This window comes from Gopherus flavomarginatus, chromosome 9 (genome assembly GCF_025201925.1).
Source record: "Gopherus flavomarginatus isolate rGopFla2 chromosome 9, rGopFla2.mat.asm, whole genome shotgun sequence".
In the NCBI taxonomy this organism is placed as follows: domain Eukaryota; kingdom Metazoa; phylum Chordata; order Testudines; family Testudinidae; genus Gopherus; species Gopherus flavomarginatus.
Window position 1 is genome coordinate 28116631 of NC_066625.1, and position 22734 is coordinate 28139364.

The 22734-nt window shown below is 39.8% G+C and overlaps 1 protein-coding gene and 1 long non-coding RNA gene across 11 annotated transcripts in view; one reads left to right on the forward strand and one right to left on the reverse strand.

Annotated features, from left to right (window-relative positions):
• RBFOX1 (RNA binding fox-1 homolog 1) overlaps positions 1 to 22734 on the reverse strand; it is a 2697109-nt gene that overhangs the window by 635502 nt on the left and 2038873 nt on the right. The window lies entirely within an intron of this gene.
• On the forward strand, positions 1620 to 12166 carry LOC127057617 (uncharacterized). The gene is made up of 3 exons (XR_007776139.1): positions 1620 to 1693; positions 9707 to 9866; positions 10732 to 12166. It is a non-coding gene; the product is annotated as an uncharacterized LOC127057617 (long non-coding RNA).

Here is a 22734-nt window from a genome sequence, read left to right on the forward strand (position 1 = left end):
ACTGTGACAGATTAAGCAGCACTTGAGTTCTCATCCTTTCTATCTCGCTGCGTGATGTTACTTGCACAGTTTTTAGAAAGGTATCTGCACAATAATTGTTTTGTACTCAAATTTTATAATGCCAATAACAGTTGCAATTGTGATAGGCATTATATGAAAACTTTGGTAGACTAGGGAGAGGAATGTAGTAAATATATACAGAAACAAAGTGCAATATTTTATTACACTTCAGCACTAAAAGGTAACATCCATATAGCATGACTGGTTCATAAGACTATGTCAAAGTAAATGTGGGTATAAGTGAAGTATAATATTTTATGTTTTTAGTACAAAATTAAAGACAATGAGGAACAGGAAGAACATGCAGAACAACATGGCAATGAGGTTGTATAATATAACCTCCACAGTTACATTATATATCTGAATATATCTATCTGTGTGTAGGAATGTATAGTGCCTGATATTCAATCAAGCCATCTAACAGTTCACACACTTTTTTGGGAGAAAAGTATCTAATATCCAAATTAACTGGTGTGTAAGTCAGCAACTTCTAATGGAATACAGTGTAATTTGCCTTAAGCATCTAGTCAAAGGACACACAAAATTTGGTTGATTAATGGAGGTTGTATTCTAGTCCATGTGGAACAGAACTGCAGTTCCAGTGTTTGGGGAGTCTTTGGAATAATCTTTTTAGACAGGAGGTCATTCAAAAAGAGTCTCCTACAGGGCCGCCCAGAGGGGGGGGCAAGTGGGGCAATTTGCCCCAGGCCCCAGGCTCCGCAGGGGCCCCCAAGAGAATGGGCGAGGCTCCCGCCCTAGCCCGACCCTGCCTCTGCCCCTCACACGGCGCCTCAATGGATCCAGCAGCGTCCCTGAACAGCAGTGCACTGTAGCTCCGGCGGGACTCCTGATCTCCCAGCCCCGCCGCCTTATATGTGGTTCTGAGCGGGGCGGAGCTCAGGAGCCCCGCCGGAGCCATGCCACACCGCTGTTCAGGGACACTGCTCAGGGCCGCCCAGAGGGGGGTGCAAGAGGGGCAATTTGCCCCAAGCCCCGGGCTCCGCAGGGGCCCCCACGAGAGTTTTTTGGGCCCTTGGAGCGGGCTCCTTCACTCGCTCTGGGGCCCCAGAAAACTCTTGCGGGGCTGGGCCCCGGAGCTTCTTCCGCTCCCGGTCTTCGCTGGCGGGGGAGTCCTTCAGCACCGGGGCAGAAGGACCCCTCGCCATCGCATTACCACTGAAGCAGGACCTGCCACCGAAGTGCAACCCGGTCTTTGGCGGTAATTCAGCAGCGGGGGGCCCTTCCGTTCAGGGACCCGCCGCCGCCGAAGTGCCCCGAATAACCGTGGTGGGGGCCCCCGCCACCAAATTACCGCTGAAGAGTGGGCTGCACTTCAGCGGCGGGTCCCGCTTTGGTGGTAATTCGCCCGCGGAGGGCCCCCGCCGCGGATCTTCGGGGCACTTCAGCGGCGGGTCCCAGAACGGAAGGGCCCCCCACTGCTGAACAGGGCCGGCTCTAGACATTTCGCTGCGCGGGGGGACCCCTGCTGCTTGCCGGTCCCACGGCTCAGGTGGACCTCCCGCAGGCGTGCCTGCGGGAGGTCCACCAGAGCTGCCTGCCGCCGATGGCCCCAGGCCCCCGGAATCCTCTGGGCGGCCCTGACACTACTGGATACGATGCACTAAGGCTCTGGGTGAGCGGGGCGCCAGGGGTAAGGGGACGGAGCCGGGGGGGTTGGCTAAGGGGCAGGAAGTCCTGGGGACAGTCAGGACACAGGGAGGGGGCAGAGGTGGTGGGGGGCGGTCAGGGGACAGGGAATGGGGGGATTGGATTGTGGGCATTCCGGGGGTTTGTCAGGACTCAGTGGGGGGGTGGATAGGGGTCGGGGCAGTCAGGGGACAGGGTGCAGGGGTGGGGTCCCAGGGTGGTGGTGGTGGGTCTCTGGGGGACGGTGAAGGGGCAAGGAACACGATAGGTCGGGGATTCTGAGGGGGGTGGGCAGTTGGGGGGCAGGAAGTAGGGGAGTCAGACAGGGGGCAGGGCCAGGCTGTTTGGGAGGCACAGCCTTCCCTACCCTAAAGCTCATTCAGCAGTTTGAGACTTGCAGAAGAGCCAAGCTGTTAGCTTTTCCATTAGGGCTAGCATCTGTTTTACTTCTCAAATGCCAAATTATAGTCTATATTTAATTTCAGTGCCATAGGTAGATTCATGTCAGGAGAGAGTAGCTTCATTTAAAATTAGCCACTGGGGGAGGGATCACATGAGAAGAGCAATATCCTGCACCACCTACCTCCTTCCTGACCCTACCAAGGGAGACACTTCCCCCTCCCCCCATCCCGGCATTCCCTGAGGCTTCAGAGGATTTAATTCAGTGGTTCTCAGACTTTTTTGTCCTGGTGACCCCATTCACATAGCAAACCTCTGAGTGCAACCCCCACCCCCATACACTGAAAACACTTTTTTATATATTTAACACTATTATAAATGCTGGAGGCAAAGCGGGGTTTGAGGTGGAGGTTGACAGCTCGCGACCTCCTTGAGGGGTCCCGACCCCCAGTTTGAGAACCCCTGGGTTAATTTAATTTTAGCACCCTGTGTCCATTCACATGCATGTGCTATTTTGAGCATGTCAGTTTTCACAACATAGGCTCATCCCAGATTCTGGAACAAGCTCAAATGCTCAGTTCGTGGAGTTTGTACATAAGCTATACTAAAGACAAACCCACAGTAACTGTCTCCAGTTTGTGAGGGACCTCATGGAGTCAGTCTCTAGGAAACAGATAAATGCATGGAGGTTAAGTCCATTAATGGCTATTAGCCAGGATGAGTAACAAATGGTGTCCCTAGCCTCTGTTTGTCAGAGGGTGGAGATGGATGGCAGGGCAGAGATCACTTGATCATTACCTGTAGGTTCACTCCCTCTGGGGCACTTGGCATTGGCCATTGTCGGTGGACAGGATACTGGGCTGGATGGACCTTTGGTTTGACCCAGTATGGCTGTTCTTATGTTCTAACCTAAATGAACCCAAAGTTATGGAGACAGATATGAGTCAAGGAAGCCAGCAGAGTGTGAGAAACCTGGAAAAATCTCTGATTGGATGGGCTCAGGCGTTTGGTCACAAGCTGAGGTGGTTCAAAAGTTTTGGATTTTTTTAAGCAGAATTTTTTAGTGTTTCTTTAAACAATCAAGCACAGCAAGGAGCAAACATTTGGCTGCACACTTCTGAAACCCCAAACCATATTCAGGTTTTGGCAGACTAATTTCAGCTTTTTAATTAAAAAAAACCACAACAAATTTTGAAGGAAAGCAGACATTGTCCGTGATTTTTTTCTGCTTTTAAAAAACCCCTAGTTTTCGATCCAAAAAAAAGTTTTGACGGAAAATATTTGTCCAGCCCTTTTAATGAGCTTTAGTGCCTTTTAGCACTAGTTGATGCTGAGAATCAGCGACACCTTGTAAAGAAGTTTTCTCAAAGCTGGATTTGTGCTGAGATGCGGAAGGTTTATTTTTCCCTGGGCTGCCCCTGGCAGGGAGCAAGTGGGGCAATTTGCCTAGGCCCTGCAGGGGCCCCCACGAGAATATAGTATTGCAATTTTTTTTATTTTTTATGCTTTGCCCCAGGCCCCCTGAATCCTCTGGGTGGCCCTGGTCTCCTACAGGTTTTTTGGTTCTCCCCCCTCGTTTTCTTTTACTGTGGCAAAAAGCTGACAAAGGCTGCTGTCTGTGTGCATGAGAGAGAAATCAGTCTAAAATGGGGTTAAAACCAGTAAAGCATGTCAAAACTGAATAACTGCCTCATGGAGGTGGCAAACAAGGCATTTTCTAGGCCATTGGGTCACTTTGCAAAAGAATATGGACCGTTAAGGACACTAATTCAAGTGGTTTCCTTGTGTATTGAGCAATAACCTTCAAATTAAAGGCTCAGAGGTGCATGGGTTCCTCGGTGTGTGTGTGTGTGTGTATGGGCAAAGGATCTAACATTGTAAACACATTTGAATAACAAAGTTTTTTGTCTGTTGGGCCTTAGCTAGCTATAGGAAATGCAAAATTTAAATTGTCCATGACAGTTTCCTTTGCAGAGCAGCATAATCCCCTGGGCCTTGATCAGGCCTTGCTTTGGTAAAACACACAGGAAGAGTCCCCGGCACAGAAAATGTTTGCAAGGAGACTCCAGCAAAGTTCTGCTGGGGTTTGCCTCCACAGGTATTGACACGGAGACCAAGACGAATCACACAGATCCGCTGTGCTTCTGCATTAACTCTAACACCCAATGCAACTCCCACGCCCCATCTTTGCAGCACCACTCCACTAGACCCACGCTTTCAGCGACTCCTCTTGGTTATGGCTGACCAGAGTGTGACTCACACAACAGATAATACAAGCCAGGCTGTATTGCATTTTCCAGGAAATTTCCAATGAGGTGAACACAGGGACAATGTATTTTTCCCAGATCCCTGCCTACTTCCCCTCCCACTACGCTCTTTTGAATCCAGAAGCAGTGTCACTGGGGTACATAGGAAAAGGGGGATAATGCTAAAGAGGCTGCTAACCACCTTTTCCACACAGGAGGTCCAAGTGCAGCATGCACTCTCCAAGAATATACCTGGTGCTGGTGGAATGACAGACTATCTGGGCCACAGTCCTTTGGAAACAGTGGCCATTACACTCAAATGCTGTCTTGGCTTCCTAAAGCTGAGACTACTGCGTAAGCAGTAGTCTACTATAGTGTGTGTGTGTTTTGCATTCCAAGATTTGGGCCAAGATTGATTTTATTCCCTCATAATATTTTATGGTTATTAGCATGCAATAAATTTTACTTAAATTAGCTCTGGATTTAAATATGGCAAAATGGAAGGGTGCCAAATCTACAGTATATCAAACCTTTGGATTATTTGTGATTTTTTTTTTTTACTGTTACAGTTTGTAACAAGACACTATGTGTTTAGTTTAGAAGCCTGCCTTTCCAGAAGGCCAAGGGAGGGTTTGCAACATTGAAAGCAGATACACACTGCTGGTCTAGTTTCTGCTTGCACCTTAACAGCTGTTTTGTTTTTTATTTAGAGAGAACAGTGTTGCCACCATCTGTTTTTAAGAGGGGGAAAAAAGAGTTCTGTCCAAACAAGTTAAAAACAGAAAGGACTGAAGGGAAAAAAAAATTTAAAAAAAAACGAACTGTTAGAATGGAAACATAGTCAGCTTGAACAGAAAATAAAATCAGGAATGAAATGGCCAGCATTTAAAATGGCTTTACTATCATTGTCTAAACAGCCATCTGTAACAAATAAGCAAGAAAAACATGAGCCTTCACCAAGGAGGGAAGTTCATAGTCACTTTTTCAGAAATAGTTCTGAATCAATTATACAAAGACTATATGCACAACCTCTGTTTTCCCTCATCAAAGAACATTGTCTGAAATTAATATTTTTCATAACAGAGATGGTAGGTAGAAAATAAGATTACTGGACTAGTTATTAAAACACAATTATTGACTATTTCATATGTTCATGCTACAGATATAAATGATTCCATTCTAGCAATGCACATAGGAGAGCATACTAAGTTTTCGAGTCCTATGTTTGAAGACATTGGTCTGCCTACAATTTGACAAAGTCAAAATTTGACCAGCTCTGGATCAGTTGACAATGCTATACTATAGTATCCAGATTTAAAGTGTCATGTTGTCTGGATTATACGTCAAAGTGCAGCTTGTTAACATAATTAAAAATGATTTTGACAAGTTCGCCTGCTCTCAAGTTATTAACAAAACCTTGTCTGCTCTCAGTGCTCATCAGGACTTGGAGGCTTGTATGTCAAGAGTACACTGTGGGAGATCATGGGGATGGGGAGGGAAGGCAAGCAAGAAAGAGGGAAAATTGGCTTTTCATTTTTATATCTGCATCATCTTAATTGATCCCAGCAGAGTCTCTCATTCAACCAGCTTATTGACAAATGAACTTGGAGGATGTTACTTTCACTAGTGGTTGTTTTCAACCGTGGCTCTCAATCTTTTCAGACTACAGTACCCCTTTCAGGAGTCTGATTTGTCTTGTGTACCCACAAGTTTCAACTCACCTGAAAACTACTTGCTTACAAAATCAGACATAAAAATACAAAAAAAGTGTCCAGCACACTATTACTGAAAAAATGCCTACTTTCTAATTTTTACCATATAATTATAAAATGAATCAACTGGAATATAAATATTGAACTTACATCTCAGTGTACAGTATGTAGAGCAGGATAAACAAGTTATTGTTTATATGACATTTTAGTTTGTACTGACTTTACTTGTGCTTTTTATGTAGCCTGCTGTAAAACTAGGCAAATATCTATATGAGTTGTACCCCCTGAAAGACCTCTGTGTACACCTTAGTTGAGAACCACTGATTTACAATACTTTGGGGCATGAGAAAGAACCTCTCCTTTTCTCTAGAGGAAAATGTTAACCCTTAACACTCAAGTACTTGAAGTTCTATTCACTTCATTCCAGAGTTATCAATACATCTGTACATTGTTACACACTTTATTTTAAAAATCAAGTCTCCCTAACACAGAGGTACTGCCTAGAAATTGGTAAGGCAGATATTGTTCCACCTGCAGCATTAATGTTCACTGCTTACTGTGGGAATGTCACATTACTTGTTGCTATTCAGGGAGAATCAGATGCTAAGCCCAGTATTGAAATTTTGCAGTCCCATTCTTCCACATACTAAGTTTTATCCATGTGTAAAGATCCTTTTAACATACATTCTGAAAAACCATTAAAGAAATACTGGGATTAGCTTTCTAGCAAATTATAAAAAAGCAACATGTAATGCAGGACAAGTTTTTTGGGGGGTACTTGAAGAATGGCACAACAACTAAGGGCAGTCATAGGCTATGATACTGCAAAGACTTGTATACATGCTTAGTTTTATTCAGTGGGATTACTTTGTAAAGTTAAGCATGTACCTACATTTTTGCAGCATGCAGTTACTGGATTGTTAACTTTACACACAAGGGGAGGTATCTAACAGCTTGGTTTGGAAAGAAAATGTACAAGAAAGCATTATCTTACTCAGCTCATTGCTTTCTGTTGATGTCTTTAGGTTGTCTGTTATTACTTCAGTGTCTTGACAGGAAATGCCTGCACTGCAAGAACACTTGCCTTCATGTTGAGATGTTTTGACTTTATGCCTCAAATAAATACTATGATCTATTACAGAAAGAATAAGATCTGAACTCTAGAAGTTCACAGAATTATTCATAGAATTATTCATAGCAGCTTGTTGGTCAATTGGGATTAGTCAAAACTTAAAAGGAAACCCAATATTTCTATTCTAATACTGCATGCACAGCTTTCCAGCAATTATTAAAAACAAAAGCACGGTGCTTTCCTTTACACAGGTTGGTTTGAAATTAATTGTCCCAGAAAGAACTAAAATCCACTAGGTCTTATTTACTGCTGGAACATAATTCATGAAAATGGTATTCAACTTAATAGAATTCCCAAGAGACAAAAGAAAGGAACAAAGACTTGGGGAAGGGGAAGGTTTGTTCCACAGCAATTATTTAACACTGTATAGTTTGAATTCTGTCTTTTTCCTTTATGAGAGGAAAGTGTAAAGTTAAGATTTAATGCTTAATGCAATCACAAATCAAAACATAAATTAATATTCTGGGCTTCCTATAAATCTCATTTAGATGAGTATTTAAAGTTGTCTCTACAGTTGTTTTACCATCAGGTTCACAATAAGGTTTCCATTCTAAAGCCTACATTCAGTTTATAACATATGGGTTTTTAAAAGTGAAACCTAGCTCAGATGCTCTATTCCTATTTCCACTAAATAGAAAAAAAAATAGGTACTACTGAATCAATTGACACAAAATTGTTTTTGTCATCATTTTTAGACTTTCTTGAGCATATCAGCTAACAAAGATTTTTAAAAGCTAAATTTGTCTGGTTATCTAAACTAATTGCTGCCTTTTTGACATATAAATAGATATTACAGTTAGATGTTTTATTTTCTTATCACTGAAAATGACTTTGATGGAAAGTTATAACTTCACTGTGTCATAAGGAAGGACCCCATAGATACGATACGTCACTGGAAGTGTCACACATGATGTCCAGTGACACAATACTTCCACTGAAGTGAAATCCTTCAAAAAATGATAGGACTTCAGTGCAACTCTCATCAGTGGCAATGTCATTTTCTTTGCCTTTGGGTCGGAAGGCTGTATCACCAAATATTTCAAAGCGCATCCAAAATAAGAACTCACAAAAGCATGCTTAAAGAATAAAATGCAGATTCTCTTCTCAGTACAGAAATGCAAACCATGAGTAATTCAATGAATAAACTTAAAGAAATTCTTTTAGTGTAAAACTGGCCTAAATGAAGGAAGAATCATGCCATAAGATTGTTAGAAGAAATCATTAAAACCAAGGACATTTCTATTTAACCTTAAATTAAATTAGGCTTGTGACGCTGGCAGACCAGGTGCCAGTTCATGCCAAGGCCTCGGGCCTCACTGTATGCTGACAAATATATAGCTGGAAACCAGTCTGGCTCACCTGTAGGTTACTATAGTTAACAGATACACCTCTACCCTGATATAACGTGACCCGATATAACATGAATTCAGATATAACGTGGTAAAGCAGTGCTCCGTGGGGGCGGGGCTGCGCACTCCGGTGGATCAAAGCAAGTTCGATATAACACGGTTTCATCTATAATGCGGTAAGATTTTTTGGCTCCCGAAGACAGCATTATATTGGGGTAGAGGTGTATTAGTGTTATAAGAGTGTGTTCAGCATATAGACTTCATGAAATGCTTGTAGGATGCTGCATGTATTAATCTTACTTATAATACCTCTATCCCATGGTATAAAGTGATATTAAGTGTTTGCATTGTAAATCTCTGTAACTGTGTGACTCAAACAGGAAAAGCAGCATTATTTAAAGTGAAGTGCTGGTCCTGTACACAAGATGGCCCACTGAAGGCAAATGAGGCATTGCGTAGCATCGAACGACAGAGAACTTGTTGACTACATTCCTCATTCCCTCCAAGAATGGGAGAACTTCACATGAACTGATCTCATTGGCTTGAATTCTGGGGTGAAGGGAATAAAAATCCCTGACAAGGAGAAACTGGGTCTCTTTATGCTATCTGGACTTTCCTAAACATAAGCAAGAGCTCCCCATGCTACCTGGCATGGGTCAACCCTAAAGGACATAGTGGTTTATTATAGAAGCTTATCTAATCTGTTTAAATATAAAACTAACTCATTTGTGCGTGTGTTTATCTGCTTTAACCTTATAAATAATTCATATTTTTTTTCTTAGTTAATAAATCTTTAGTTAGTTTATTACAGGAGTGGGAATAGGCATTGTCTTTGGTTTGAGATCTGAGTGCAATTGACCTGGGGTAACTGACTGGTCCTTCATTGTGATTTCTGGTGTAAAGTAACCATCTTTCACATAGTCCAGCTTCCCCAAAGACAGCTCAAGGAGACTTGTCTTTGACTCCACAGTAAGACTGTCATAGTGCTTTAGTTATTCACACGTGTTACTGGGTTGGTGAAATCTAATTATAGAGTATACAACCAATTTGGGCTTCTGCCCTTCTTTTTGATAGTCTGTCCAGTCTGCCAGCGTGATGGGGCCGAATTCATTTTTCATGTAACTTTTCTGATTTCACTAGAGTTATATTTGCTTTCAGCAGGGCTGCATTTCACCAAAGAGAGGCAAACAACCCAGCCTTGCTGCAATAATGTGAAATGGAGTAACTTTCAGACAGTTTAGGATGTATGCCCATTTGCTCCACCTTTCAGCAGTCTACAAGACCACAGCTGACTAAGCCTGCCAGCTGTGACAATATCTAAGTGAGTGTCTACAGTGCAAAAAAAAAGCGTGTTCTTAACTTGTATTAGCTAACCTGTGTTAACTAACTTAGGTTAAAGCAGCAAAGAGTCCTGTGGCACCTTATAGACTAACAGACGTATTGGAGCATGAGCTTTTGTGGGTGAATACTCACTTCATCGGATGCATGTAGTGGAAATTTCGAAAGGCAGGTGTATATATATGCAAGCAAGAATCAGCCTGGAGATAACAAGGTTAGTTCAATCAGGTAGGATGAGGCTCTCTTCTAGCAGTTGAGGTGTGAACACCAAGGGAGGAGAAACTGCTTTTGTAGTTGGCTAGCCATTCACAGTCTTTGTTTAATCCTGAACTGATGGGGTCAAATTTGCAGATGAACTGGAGCTCTGCAGTTTCTCTTTGAAGTCTGGTCCTGAAGTTTTTTTGCTGCAGGATGGCTACCTTTACATCTGCTATTGTGTGGCCAGGGAGATTGAAGTGTTCTCCTACAGGTTTTTGTATATTGCCATTCCTAATAGCTGATTTGTGTCCATTTATCCTTTTACGTAGGGACTGTCTTTGCTGCTTTTACAGATCCAGATTAACATGGCTACCCCTCTGATACTTAACTTAGGTTAAAACAGCAGTAACAACATGGCAACTTGGCTTTTAACTCTGGTTAGCTGCTCTGACACTGAAATTTCAGTGTGGAATTCTGAAAGGCAAAGTCTAATAATCTGGGCTGGGCTAAGGATCACGACATTCTAACCAGATTGTATGAGGGTCTGTGTTGGGGAAGGCAGGAAAATGTGTGGCTGCAGAAAGTCTCACACAAAAGCTACACAGTCCCTGTGCTTTCTTCACTTGGATTGCTTACTCTTCTCTCCTCAGAAAGACTCCAGTAAAGGAGCGAGGAAAGCTAAGGAGGAGGCAGACTCATGGTCCCATCACCCCTCTGAACCTGCCTAAGCAGCAAGGCTCACCAAGGGGAACAAGCTTTCCCATCCTAACAGATTAAGAAGATAATTTATCCCCTCTGCACAAGGGTAGCCCGAAGGAGATTGTGCTTCTCTGAGCTACAGCCTCTCTGGTGATCCTTCTGGGGCAGCACAGATCTGCAGTGTCCTTCAGTCAAGGCTGTATCTTAAACAAGCATAAAACCCCCCCAAAATGTTATCTTGCCCACTGTGTCAAAATGGCAAAGCTGAGCTCAGATAAATACATTTAAAATCAAGTAGAAGAAAATAATTGAAAATTGTGAGCTGCAGCATTTATATGTTTAACTTTTTAGTTCCTATTAATGTGATGAAACAGCCATACAGTGGGTTTTGGAGATTTTTGAAGTGTTAGACAGTTTGACCACTGTTTTAGATATTCAATGGATCCAGCTGTAGCTCTAGCTGAAGTCCACGACTGCATCCATTGCCTAATAAACTCCTCTTCCCCCAATCAACTTGTAAAGCTCAGCATAGACTAAAGATGGTGCCCTCAGGCAAACAGTTAAGAAGTTAACGAAATTTAAATTCTCTAGGGGCCTGTTGAATGTATTCTTTTTTTCCCAAACAGTTCTTTGAGTTTATATCAAGTCTAATTGATTTTTTTTTTTAAAAAGCATGGGATACTCCCGCCTCTCAGTTCAACATTTGGTCCTTCTTCTTTGTAGCTAACAGCAGGAGATCAATTTATAAATTGTTTAAAATGTTCACAGTTAATGAGATGAACTCATGCAAATTTTAATATTCAGAGTTTACTTTGATTAAAATACAAAAACTTTTCACGTTAACTCAAGGATTTTTTTTTCAATTCAGACAAGTTCAGAGCTGGAGTGCCACGTAATTTAGTGTTTAATCAGTAGAACTACTGTGGCATTGGCTGATTAGCCTGGCTCAACTGCTGCCTGCTCAATTTTTCCCCATAATTGCAGGATATACTTTATTGTGACAGGGCTTGAACAGTGGAATTCCAATATGCTATACATCAGGTTCCCTATTATTGGATTAGCTAGATGTGGCATCATTACCGCTGCACTTTCATGCCTATCATTGATCGCATCGTTCTTTCTATTTCACAATTAATGCAAGTCAGCTGGATTGATCAATCTTCTGATGAGTGTGGGCCACAGTCAATATATTCTTATGGCTGTGTGTTACTGATCCGTATGTTTTATAGCGGTGCCTAAGGATTTGTCATTCTGGCTACAGAGTCTCATTTTTAGATACTACTGCTCTTAGCTAGCTTCTTAATCATTCAGTGTTTATGAATTACAAATGTAACAATAAAAAAGAAAATAAGAAAGAAACGTTTTCAAATCACACAGTTGGTCATCTCAGTAATTATTCTCCTAACAGAATTTTATATTCCAGAGCTACTCATTTATTCAGAGCGCCTGTTTGAGAATTGAAACAAGACAACATTATTAAAAGAACACTATATTTTACAAATTAAAAAACCCTACTTAATTAGACATACTGCCTAACACCAGAAAATAATGACCCAGTGGTTTACTATATATTTTTTCTTCTGGAACAATAGGACACAAGTTTGAGTGAGAAATGAAAGGAACTATGGAATATGCAGTGATGAATTAGCCACGTTGGTCCCAGGATATTAAAAAAGGCAAGATGGGTGAGGTAATCTCTTTTATTGGACCAATTTCTGTTTGAGAAAGACGCAATCTTACACAAATGCATTTTGGCCAACATTTTCAAGTATTAGTGACTGAGTTAAAGTGCCTAAATCCACACACATTTAAAAAAAAAAAAAAAAGTCCTGATTTTCCACAGGTGCTGAGTACCTATGATCAACAGGAATTGCAGTTGCTCAGTATTTTTCAGATTAGGTCTCCTACTTTGGGGATTTAGTATGGACATAGATGCATACTTTTAATCATCCAAGTTTGGAGCGTGGGAGTGAGGGAATCTTAGTACGGTACTTTAAAGTACTTAGTACTTTCATTAGCTGCTGGTTATCAATACATACACGAAACAAAGTGCTGCCTAGGAATTGAACATATGCAGAGGTTTGGATTATGACTACAGACTTTTGCAATTTAAACTGTTACTTCATACCATTTTTGACAAGTTAACTTTTGTCCTAAGCATTAAAGGAGTTCACAGATAGGAAACCTTTCTTCACAATGGAAGAATGGGACTCTATAACCTAACATGGAGAATGAAATGCTGAAACACAGTTTGGGAAAAATAATGAGCCTGTACAACTCTGCTTTTCCACTGCCCCTTTCCATAAGCATATACCATTTATGTTTTCAAACTTCTCATACTCAGGTGAGATTGGCACTTATTTGATTTTGTTTTTTCCATTAAACCATGTGTCACAGTCCATAAACTTAGGAATTCTAGCAGGCGAGTTGTTTTTTGACAAGACAGAGTCGTCTGTTGACTAGAATTTTAAAGAATATATTTCCTCTCTGCCACAGAAAGTGCCAAATTACATTTGAAAGCTCACTATTCTACGAAGGCTGTATTTTCTGGCATCATCTAAACTGTCTTTAACTCTGCTTTTGTAAAAATATTTCTGGGAGCAAGGGGTGAAGTTACTGTTAGTACAGTATTACAGTTCCAATTTCATTGCCGTTCATTATCAGGGCCTCAATTATCAAAAGAAGCTGATTCTAAAAGTTCAAATCAACATAAGTTGAAATTTGGACAAAATGCAAATAATAAAAATAACTGAAGGGCTCAACTCTGACAGCATGACATAGAAGCATAGAAATACAGGGCTGTAAGGGAACTGAAGGTGTCATCTAGTTCAGTGGTTCTCAGCCAGGGGTAGGTGTACCCCTGGAGGTACACAGAGGTCTTCAAGGGGTACATCAATCCAAATATTTGCCTAGTTTTACAACAGGGTACATAAACACCACTAGCTAAGTCAGTACAAGCTAAACTTTCATACAATGACTTTCTATACATTTCAGTGTATAGTATATAGATCAGTAAGTATAATATTTATAGTCCAATTGATTTATTTTAGAATTATATGGTAAAAATGAGAAAGTCAACATTTTTTCAGTAATAGCATGCTGCACACTTTTGTATTTTTATGCCTGCTTTGTTAGCAAGTTGTTTTTAAGTGAGGTGAAATTTGGGGGTACACAAGTCAAATAAGACTCCTGAAAGCGATACAATAGTCTGGAAACGTTGAGAGCCACCAGTCTAGTTCATCCCCTCACACTGAAACAGGGCCAAGTATACCTAGACCATTCTTACCAGGTATTTGTCTAACCTGTTTTTAAAAACCTTCAATAATGGGAATTTCACAACCATCTTTAGAAGCTTATTCTTGTGTTTAATTATCCTAACAGAAGGTTTTTCATAATATCTAGCTTAAATCTTCCTTGCTGCAAATTAACCCCATTACTCCTGACACTACCCTCAGTGGACATGGAGAATGATTGATCACATTCCTCTTTACAACAGCCCTTAACATATTTGAAGACTGCAATCAGGTCATCCTTAAGTAATTTTCTTTCAAGATTAACCATGCCTAGTTTTTTTTAAAAACCTTTCTGCATAGGTCAGGTTTATTAAACGTTTATTTATTTATTTTATCATCGTTTTTGTTGCTCTCCTCGGAACCCTCTCCAATTTGGCCAGTTTTTCTAAGGCGTTATGCCCAGAACTGGACACACTCCAGAGAGGCCTCACAAGTGCCGAATAGATTGGGACAATTACCTTCCATGTCTTACATCTAACACTCCTGTTAATACCCTACTAGAAAATTAGCTTTTTTTGCAACTGTCTCAATGGCTCATATTCCACTTGTGATCTGTTAGAACCCCCAAAACTTTCTCTTCAGCTTACAGAAAGGAAATGAAGCACAAGAAGTTGAGTGACTTTGCCCAAGAGCACAGCAAGTCAGTGTGAGAGCTACAACTATAACTAAAGAGTGAGAGCCTATGCTGCATCTCCAGGAAGTCCAGCACAGAAATGTAGCCCAAAAAGAGAGGGGCAAAGATGGCTTTAAAGCCACTAGTGGAATTCGGAATTGTTCTATAGCCAGAAACCCCCCTGTTCACATAGTCAGTTACATAAGGTCAATTGTACTCAGATCTCAAACCAAAGACAACACCTATTGCATGCACATTGGCATGTACCACAGGCTTGCTGCACTCCCACCTCCTGCATTCCATAGGGAAAAAAATCACAGCACTGGGACATTTATGACATAGGTACACTGGGCCTGTGCTGGGAGGAATTCTCCCCAGAGGCTGGCCACTATACACAACTTCAGTAGAAAACTGGGGCTGGGCAACGGCATCTGTCCAGGTCTGTCTTCTACTCCAGTTACTTATCCACTGCAAAACTGCCTTCATATGCATTCAAACGAGTCTTCCCAGGAGAAGAAACATAGCATAGTACTTCTATTGCCAATTGCGGAGTTAGATGTTGCACTATGCTACTTCTAGGTTCCTCAAAATCCTGATAGCTGGTAGCTAGGCAGTGTCACCCATACTTGTACAATGGTGTGAGCAGTATCTTAGTTCAAAGCACACATGATAGAACATATTTAAAAGTTGGAGAAACTCTGCAGCACTGAAAAGTTTTCAGATGCCCAGAAAAGAAACTAAGATGATTAATGCTCTACAAAATACCTTACTGGGCTTTTGACAGTCACTGAGCCATCTACATAGGAATCTTGTTTTATCTAGTAGTGTATTAGAGCCAGGTCCAGCAGTAAAATCACTATTTATGCTTTGAAATGGTTCTACCAATTACTCTAGCTGGTCATGAACCTGTAACAATGCACTAGAACCTCAAACCCCTTTCAGTCTAATCCACTATTTTCCCTGTGAGTCGGGAGGTGTTCATTCAGAATGGTCTTGCACGCACTATGTTCAACAGCTTAGTTTAAATTTGGGAATTATCTACATAATGCACAGAATCAAGCTATTTATGTGCACTGGGTTTAGAGGACTGTTGGGATCCAGCTATCAGTTACATCCCAGTTCACCCCCATTATCCCAGATAACTATTGCTACTTTGACGCTGGTTCAGTGTGTTCCACCACACCTTTCTGATCACAACTCCCCTGGATTCACTATCACTATCTACTCATCCATTGTGTGGCTCTCAACCCCTTGCTCCTGTCTATAAATTATCAGTGTTCCATTGCAGAAACCCCTACCTATAGAATACCATCCGAAACTGCCCCAATATATTGATCTTTTTTTACCACTTAGGCTCATGTTCAGTTATGTCCATCAAGATTGAAAGCATTCATAAGAGGCAATTGACAGTACTGTGCAAAGTGGGTGTGTATGTATGTATGTGGGGGGAGGGGGGAAATCCATGATCAGCTTTAATTAGAGAATAATCTTAGGACATTTAATGTTTCTGCAAAGAAATCAAGCTGTAGTTACATATAAAAGCAGCCAAGGATAATGCCTTTTTCTTAAATAAAGCATTTCCTTGGGGAATATAAATACAAGACACAAAGCACCTATAGCAATACTAAAAGAGGTATTAGTTCCACTTTTAATTGCAGTCCCAATTAGAAAAATAAAGACAACTATAATCTTGTGGGTTATCTGAAAAAAACCCTAATACTTGATACATCTGATGTAGATAAATGAGTACAACAAGGAAAACTCAATTTTGCAATGCCTCGTCTGACATTCTTAAACATGTTGTTAAATATTAAAATGTGTTTTGTTCAAAGCAAGCACTGGGCTTCTTTTAAAGAGATACTGGCTTTGAGTAGAGCAGGCATTTACATAATTCACTACCACTTAAAGTGCTCTGTCCAAACATTTTCCTATTACCTGTCCTTGTGGCAGACCTAGTGCCCTAACCGAGGTCTTATACAACAGTAAAGTGCTGTACAGTACACAACAATCGGAGCCTGATCCTGCACCAAAGTCAACGGGAGTTTTGTCATTAATGCCAATGGAAACAATACTGCCATCTTTCTACTTTAGATACAATGTTCATTGAGGAATATGTTTGGAATAAGGAACTATGGCCAACATTTCAAAATCTGGGTATCTCAAGTTGGTCTCCTGGATCTATATTTAAGCACCTAAATATTAGTGGCCTGATGTTCAGAAGTGTTGAGGGCACACACTATCCCAGTGAAGTCAATGGGAGCAAAAGGTACCTTCATGTTAGAAAAATTAGGCAATTTATATTTAGGTACCTAATTGTGGATTCAAAGCTCCAACTTTAGGCAGCCAAGTTTGAAAACTTGGCCTAGATTAACACACATTATCTCACAGATATCTGGATAACTCATCTGTTTTAAGAGCTATTACAATATTATGGTACATAACTCATTCAAGGAAAAAGGAAAATATAACCATTGCCCATTTCTTTAAATTATATAAGAGCTATAACAAAAACTATAGTATTTGGAACTGCAAGGAAAAGCAACTTAACATCCAATTAAATCATAGTGCAAAAAGATTTAAAATAAATCATTAAACCCAAAGTTGTGTTCTGTTTAGTTTCAGGAAATTGAGCTATGAGAAACAAAGAGAAAGGCCTCTAAAAATTAAGTAATAATTAGGCATGTTTGTAAAGTACAATCTAACTTTTGTATCTAAAATTTCTCCTCTTTAATTTGCATACACATTAAGCTCTGCAGGAAATTGAAAAGCAATCCAGATTTTAGCAATGGAAAGATTCAAAATTAAATTGTTAACATTAACTTAAAGTTTATTGCTGGGGAAAATATCCCTGCTATAAACAAACTCTCCATTTTAACTGCTAAGCTTTCTCTGGAACTCCTATTCTTTCCTCGCTTCAGATTTTCAAGCATGTATCAGCTGTTTTCATAATTCTACACCTTCATTACGAGTTATTTGACAGACCAAAGCTATGCCAAATTGAGATGGCTTAGGCACTTTCTTTGCTGCTGTTTGCAAAGACTGCCCTGCTCTAGTTACATTTCCAAACAGAATCCTGTGCTTTCCTCATCTAATTCCCTATTATAATTCAAGGGGCAGCATATGCCAAGTGTTCCATGTTTGAAATGCTCTTAGCTCTGTGTAAGCTCAAAAGTTTGTCTCTTTCACCAACAGATTTTGGTCCAATAAAAGAGGTTTCCTCACCCACTTTTTCTCTCAAATATCCTGGAGTCAACATGACAACACTGCAAGTCTATGAAGTTAATGTGTTTGATTTTCAGAGACCACTTTAAAACAAATATTTCACTAATGGCTAGGTTTTCCAAAGTGCTCTGCAACGAGTTGCACCCACCAAGAACAACAGTAGTAGAGACATGTTTGAAACGCATGCAGTGGTACTTGGCATCTCTCTCTCTCTCTCTAAGTTCATAACCTGTTAATCTTCTGTGTGTTTCCTCTCCCCAAACCATGCATATTTGTGTGGCTGGAACATACCATGACAGAATACACAGAAATACTAAGTGCTAAGCATTGAAAGGACAACCTTTTTTCTTCAATCAAACGCTTGGGCATTTAATATTATGCCCAATAAAAAATATAAAATATGAATTTAGATGGATGTGGATTTAAACAAATAATTTCCAATGAAATAGCACAGACTGAGTCAATCTGAAATGTTTTTCACAAGAACAGCACTTGTCAACAAAAATAATGAATATAATTCTGAATTGGGTTCTTCTCTAATGCCTTTTATACTGACAATACACTCATTTGTATTTTACTGTAAAAGTATGCTTGTCTTATAATTATTAAAATTAATTGAAAAAGAACCATTGATGTGGGCTTATAAAAATAGCAGCTATTAAACACAAATGGAGAAAACTTAGTTTTGTGTATTCCTTGTTTATGAATAGTCCTGATACCCATGCAGCTTTGGATAACATGATACACAATCTCATCTTGTGTTTCTACCTCCTATGATAAATGCTTATCATTTTTTCCCAAAGGAAATGGCTTCTATATAATGCACCAAGAAATACACAAATGCTCCAATCAGTGCAAAAGATTTCAAATAAGGCAGGGGAATTACAGCTTTTAGGACTTCAAAGCTATTACCAGGTTCTCTTTTGCAGAGGTAAATACTATCAAATGCAGTAAGATTAAGTGATCTGTACTTTCTTCTGAATTACAGATGTAATCAAAATGAGGAAACATCAGTCTTCACAATGCTGGTCTTTACATTGCATTTACGTAGAAGCTATAGTTTTTATTACATCTGCTGCTTACCTAAGAGATTCCAAGTTTCATAACATTTTGTAATGGGTCATAAAAAATGTAAGCTTGGATACTTCTTGCAAACAACATACATAAAGTTTCCACCAACAGCACACCATGAGTACAGTTTTGGACTCAAACCTGTCTCTCATTCTCTCTCTATACACATTTATATACATATAAATTGTTTTTTTTGGCGGGGAGGAAGGTATTTATTTAACATCTTACCAAAGAGAGCCAGTTTCATTAAATCAAAGAAAGGAATTCTATTACAGAAAGCTGTAATTATTGTAGCTTAACCTAAAACTGCTAATGCACCATTTTCTTTCTTCTAATTTTGCAGACAGGAAAGCAGTTTCCTGTGGCTCACTGATCCTGACAATACCCTTAGACCAATTCCCATGATTCCCTCATCATGGGCAGATATCATTTCAACAGATGTCAAGAACAGCTAAGTGCACTTAGGCCTATTTGTTAAATTCCTAGGGGGAAGTAGATTGGCTAAATTCATCCCGTAATTAAACCGCATATTTCTTTCAAGCTGTCTCTTCCCTCTTCCCTTCATAATCCCTCTGCCTCGCATCAAATCATTTAGGCACTTATTGGCTACAATCAATACAATATGAGATACATTAATTTAGTCCCTAGGAGATTTGCTGGGAATAGGCAGTATTGCTTCACAAGCATTCTGAAATGTTCATGCAAGCATGCTATCGACTGTAGCGATACAGCACTTGTATTCAGCATAGGCAGATTTATGACAATTCCATACTGTGTGCCCACGGCACTGGTCTGCAGCCAAACATACATAAATTGGATTGAAATGGGAAACATTAAATATACTACCTAATGTACAGAAATGCTAAACAGTGCAAATCACCGTGAAACAGCTGAGCAGAATCTTAACAATTAAGCTCAAGTCTTTTCATATGTTCAAATGCCCCTTGTGCCTCACTATGCAAAATAAAGTTATAGGCTGGAAGGCACCAATAACTACATTTCTCATTTACTGCTTTGGACTTCAAAGTAACCCATTTAATTTCTATCTTTTCTTTTTTAAATTCCTGCCCACCCACTTTCCTCCAGTATTGGTGGGCGGTTGTTTTTGTTTGCTTGTTTTGTGGGATTTTTGTTGGTTTGTTTGTTTTTACACATACACAAGCACTGTAAAGAGGTCTATTTTGATAAATATGGGTGGACAAAAATAATTCTGAAATGAGGCAAAACTATCGTGTTCTGTTTTTAAGGATTCCATCTTTTCATTAACAAAAAATAAATAAAGATCAGCATTATAGACACTGGGACCCAAAGTAATAGGCTCAAAAATATTAAAAAAATGATTACATATTTTTTTAAAATGCTAAACCTGCTATACATTGATTAGCCATCAATGGTGCTTAGTCCATGCAGAGTGATTTTGTTGCATACACCAGAAAGTAAGTCATTTAAAGCCAACAGTATCTCTGATATAATACTGATTAATAAAATCTGTACAAACAGCTCAAGAGAAGATTAATGTGGTGGACTAACATGGAAAATGAGGAAAATATACCATGCTGGACTCTAATTGGGTATTTGGCTGCAGCTGCAATATTAAAATCTATCATTAGACATAAAAAGAATAATGTTCTTGTGTACTATTATATGTATTTAATTTTTAAAATAGAGAACTAATTGGACAGACTCTTTTCCTCCTATTGTAAAATGAATATCATTTATAATTTTCTCGTTAACTCAACCTTTATTTAGCTTATGTTATATTAATCTATTTGAATTTAGATTTCCGGTGAAAGCACAAATAATGTTATCAGGCTTTTCTGCCCGTTATAGCATTCCTTTTATTTCTGTTCTTCCTGTGTGTTATTTTGCTGAGGTTCCCCCCGCACCCTCCCCCCCATTCTCTTTTCACCTATAAAAAATGTAGACAATACTCTCTATAGATCTCATTTTAACAATGCAAATGATGTAACAACACTGTAATTCATGTTAAAAAGGAGTATCTTTGAAAAAGAAGTTGTATTAAAAAAGCCAAGAAGCAAACACTTTTGTATATAGCCACTATCTATCCTAAGAATTCTTTCTACAGTACATTGTAACATTTCAAACGCCACACAGGAAAAAAATGTATAAACTTTCGTTTCCTAGCATAGTTTTAGAAGGATAAGAAAAGCACATTTGTGATAAATACATAGTTAGACCTAAGTCCTGCAAAGATTTTTTGCTCATGCGTAACTTTACAAATGGGCAGTCCCATTGATTAAAGACTGCTCACAAGGTTGGATTCTGTACTGCACCACTAAATAATCTTTGCAGTTTCCCAATCCTGTGCTGTTCTGAGGGATTACCTAAATTATGGTAGCATTCTGTGGCTGCTTTATATGCCATAAAACTGTGTGGAATTTCCACAGCACGATGTGATGAGGTCTCACCCCGGCATACCTCCTATACCAGTGGAGTCTGCAAGTGGGTCTTCAGAAGACAGTCTTATGGCTGTTTTCCACAGTGCCTGCACTAGGAGAATGCACTGGGAGTCAGAACTGGGTCTTTAAGGAATGCCTGATTCCACTCCAGCCCTGTTACCCAATGTGATGGGACTGGAGCAGGGATTAGGATCTCATTCACCGTGTATAAAGTAAACCAGGTGAATAAATCTTTGTATGATCAGGACCTTAAGATGTGTCACAGTTAAACAAAGAAATGCAAACATCATGATTCTTCCTGTCAGTTCCCTTATAGTTGTCTTGAATACTACACTGACTTTAAAATCTAATTTTAATATCCTGTACCTTTGAAGTGATAGTTCTCCATTGGAGCGTTTGGGGTGGGGGGGGGGAAGGAGAGGAGTAGTGGAATTTACTGGTATAGCATGCTATTTAAATGACCAAAAATATTTGTAACTTTCCTTGGCTTCAACCATCAGCGCGCGCACACACACACAGAGTGTATATTCATTTTACTACAAAGTAAAAATATTGATAAACAAAAAACTATGTAATTGCAAAGATGGAGAGTGAAGGCGACCAATAATACAATTTGGCAGGAGACAGTGCTCCAAACGGTCCTCGTGCTCTTTTCATCATTTTACATCGTTTCCTCTTCATTCCCTTCACTTTCTGCTTCTTTCTGCTATTCACATTTGTCAAACTTAACAAATCACTTTGCTTGCTCACAACAGAATCCATGGCAACCAGTTAAAGCAGAAACCATCAGCATCAGGTTAGACCTTCAGTTACCAAAACACAAAGTTTCTATTTCTAAAGCCACAGGAACTTCTCCATTGGGGCTTTTTAGTTCCTCTGTGATTCAGCACTAGAGGGTGAAATGACAGTGCATGTATCTACTATCTGTGTTTTTCAATGATTTCAATGTTTTCCTAGTGCTGTCTATCTGATAGACTTTTTTTTTTTTTTTTTTTAATTGAATTTGCCCCTCATTTGGCAGCATTTCCAGCCAGGGACAGCCAGGAAATGTTATCAACTCTTGTGGCCTGGTGGCTAATATGCTACAGTGACAACTGCAGTATGAAATAAAGGAAAGCATATTAATGAATTCCCAATATGGTTTGACGAAGAAGACCCAGTATTGTACTAGAGAACAGGTTCATTTCTAAAATAATCATGAGGGTCTCACCGCTTCTCTTTTATAGTAGGAGTTTACATACACTACCACACCATATGAAAGAGGCTGCACACCTGCACTTTGTTATTCCTTTTGATTCTTAATGTCCTAGTCACATACACCCCTAATCTGGAAGG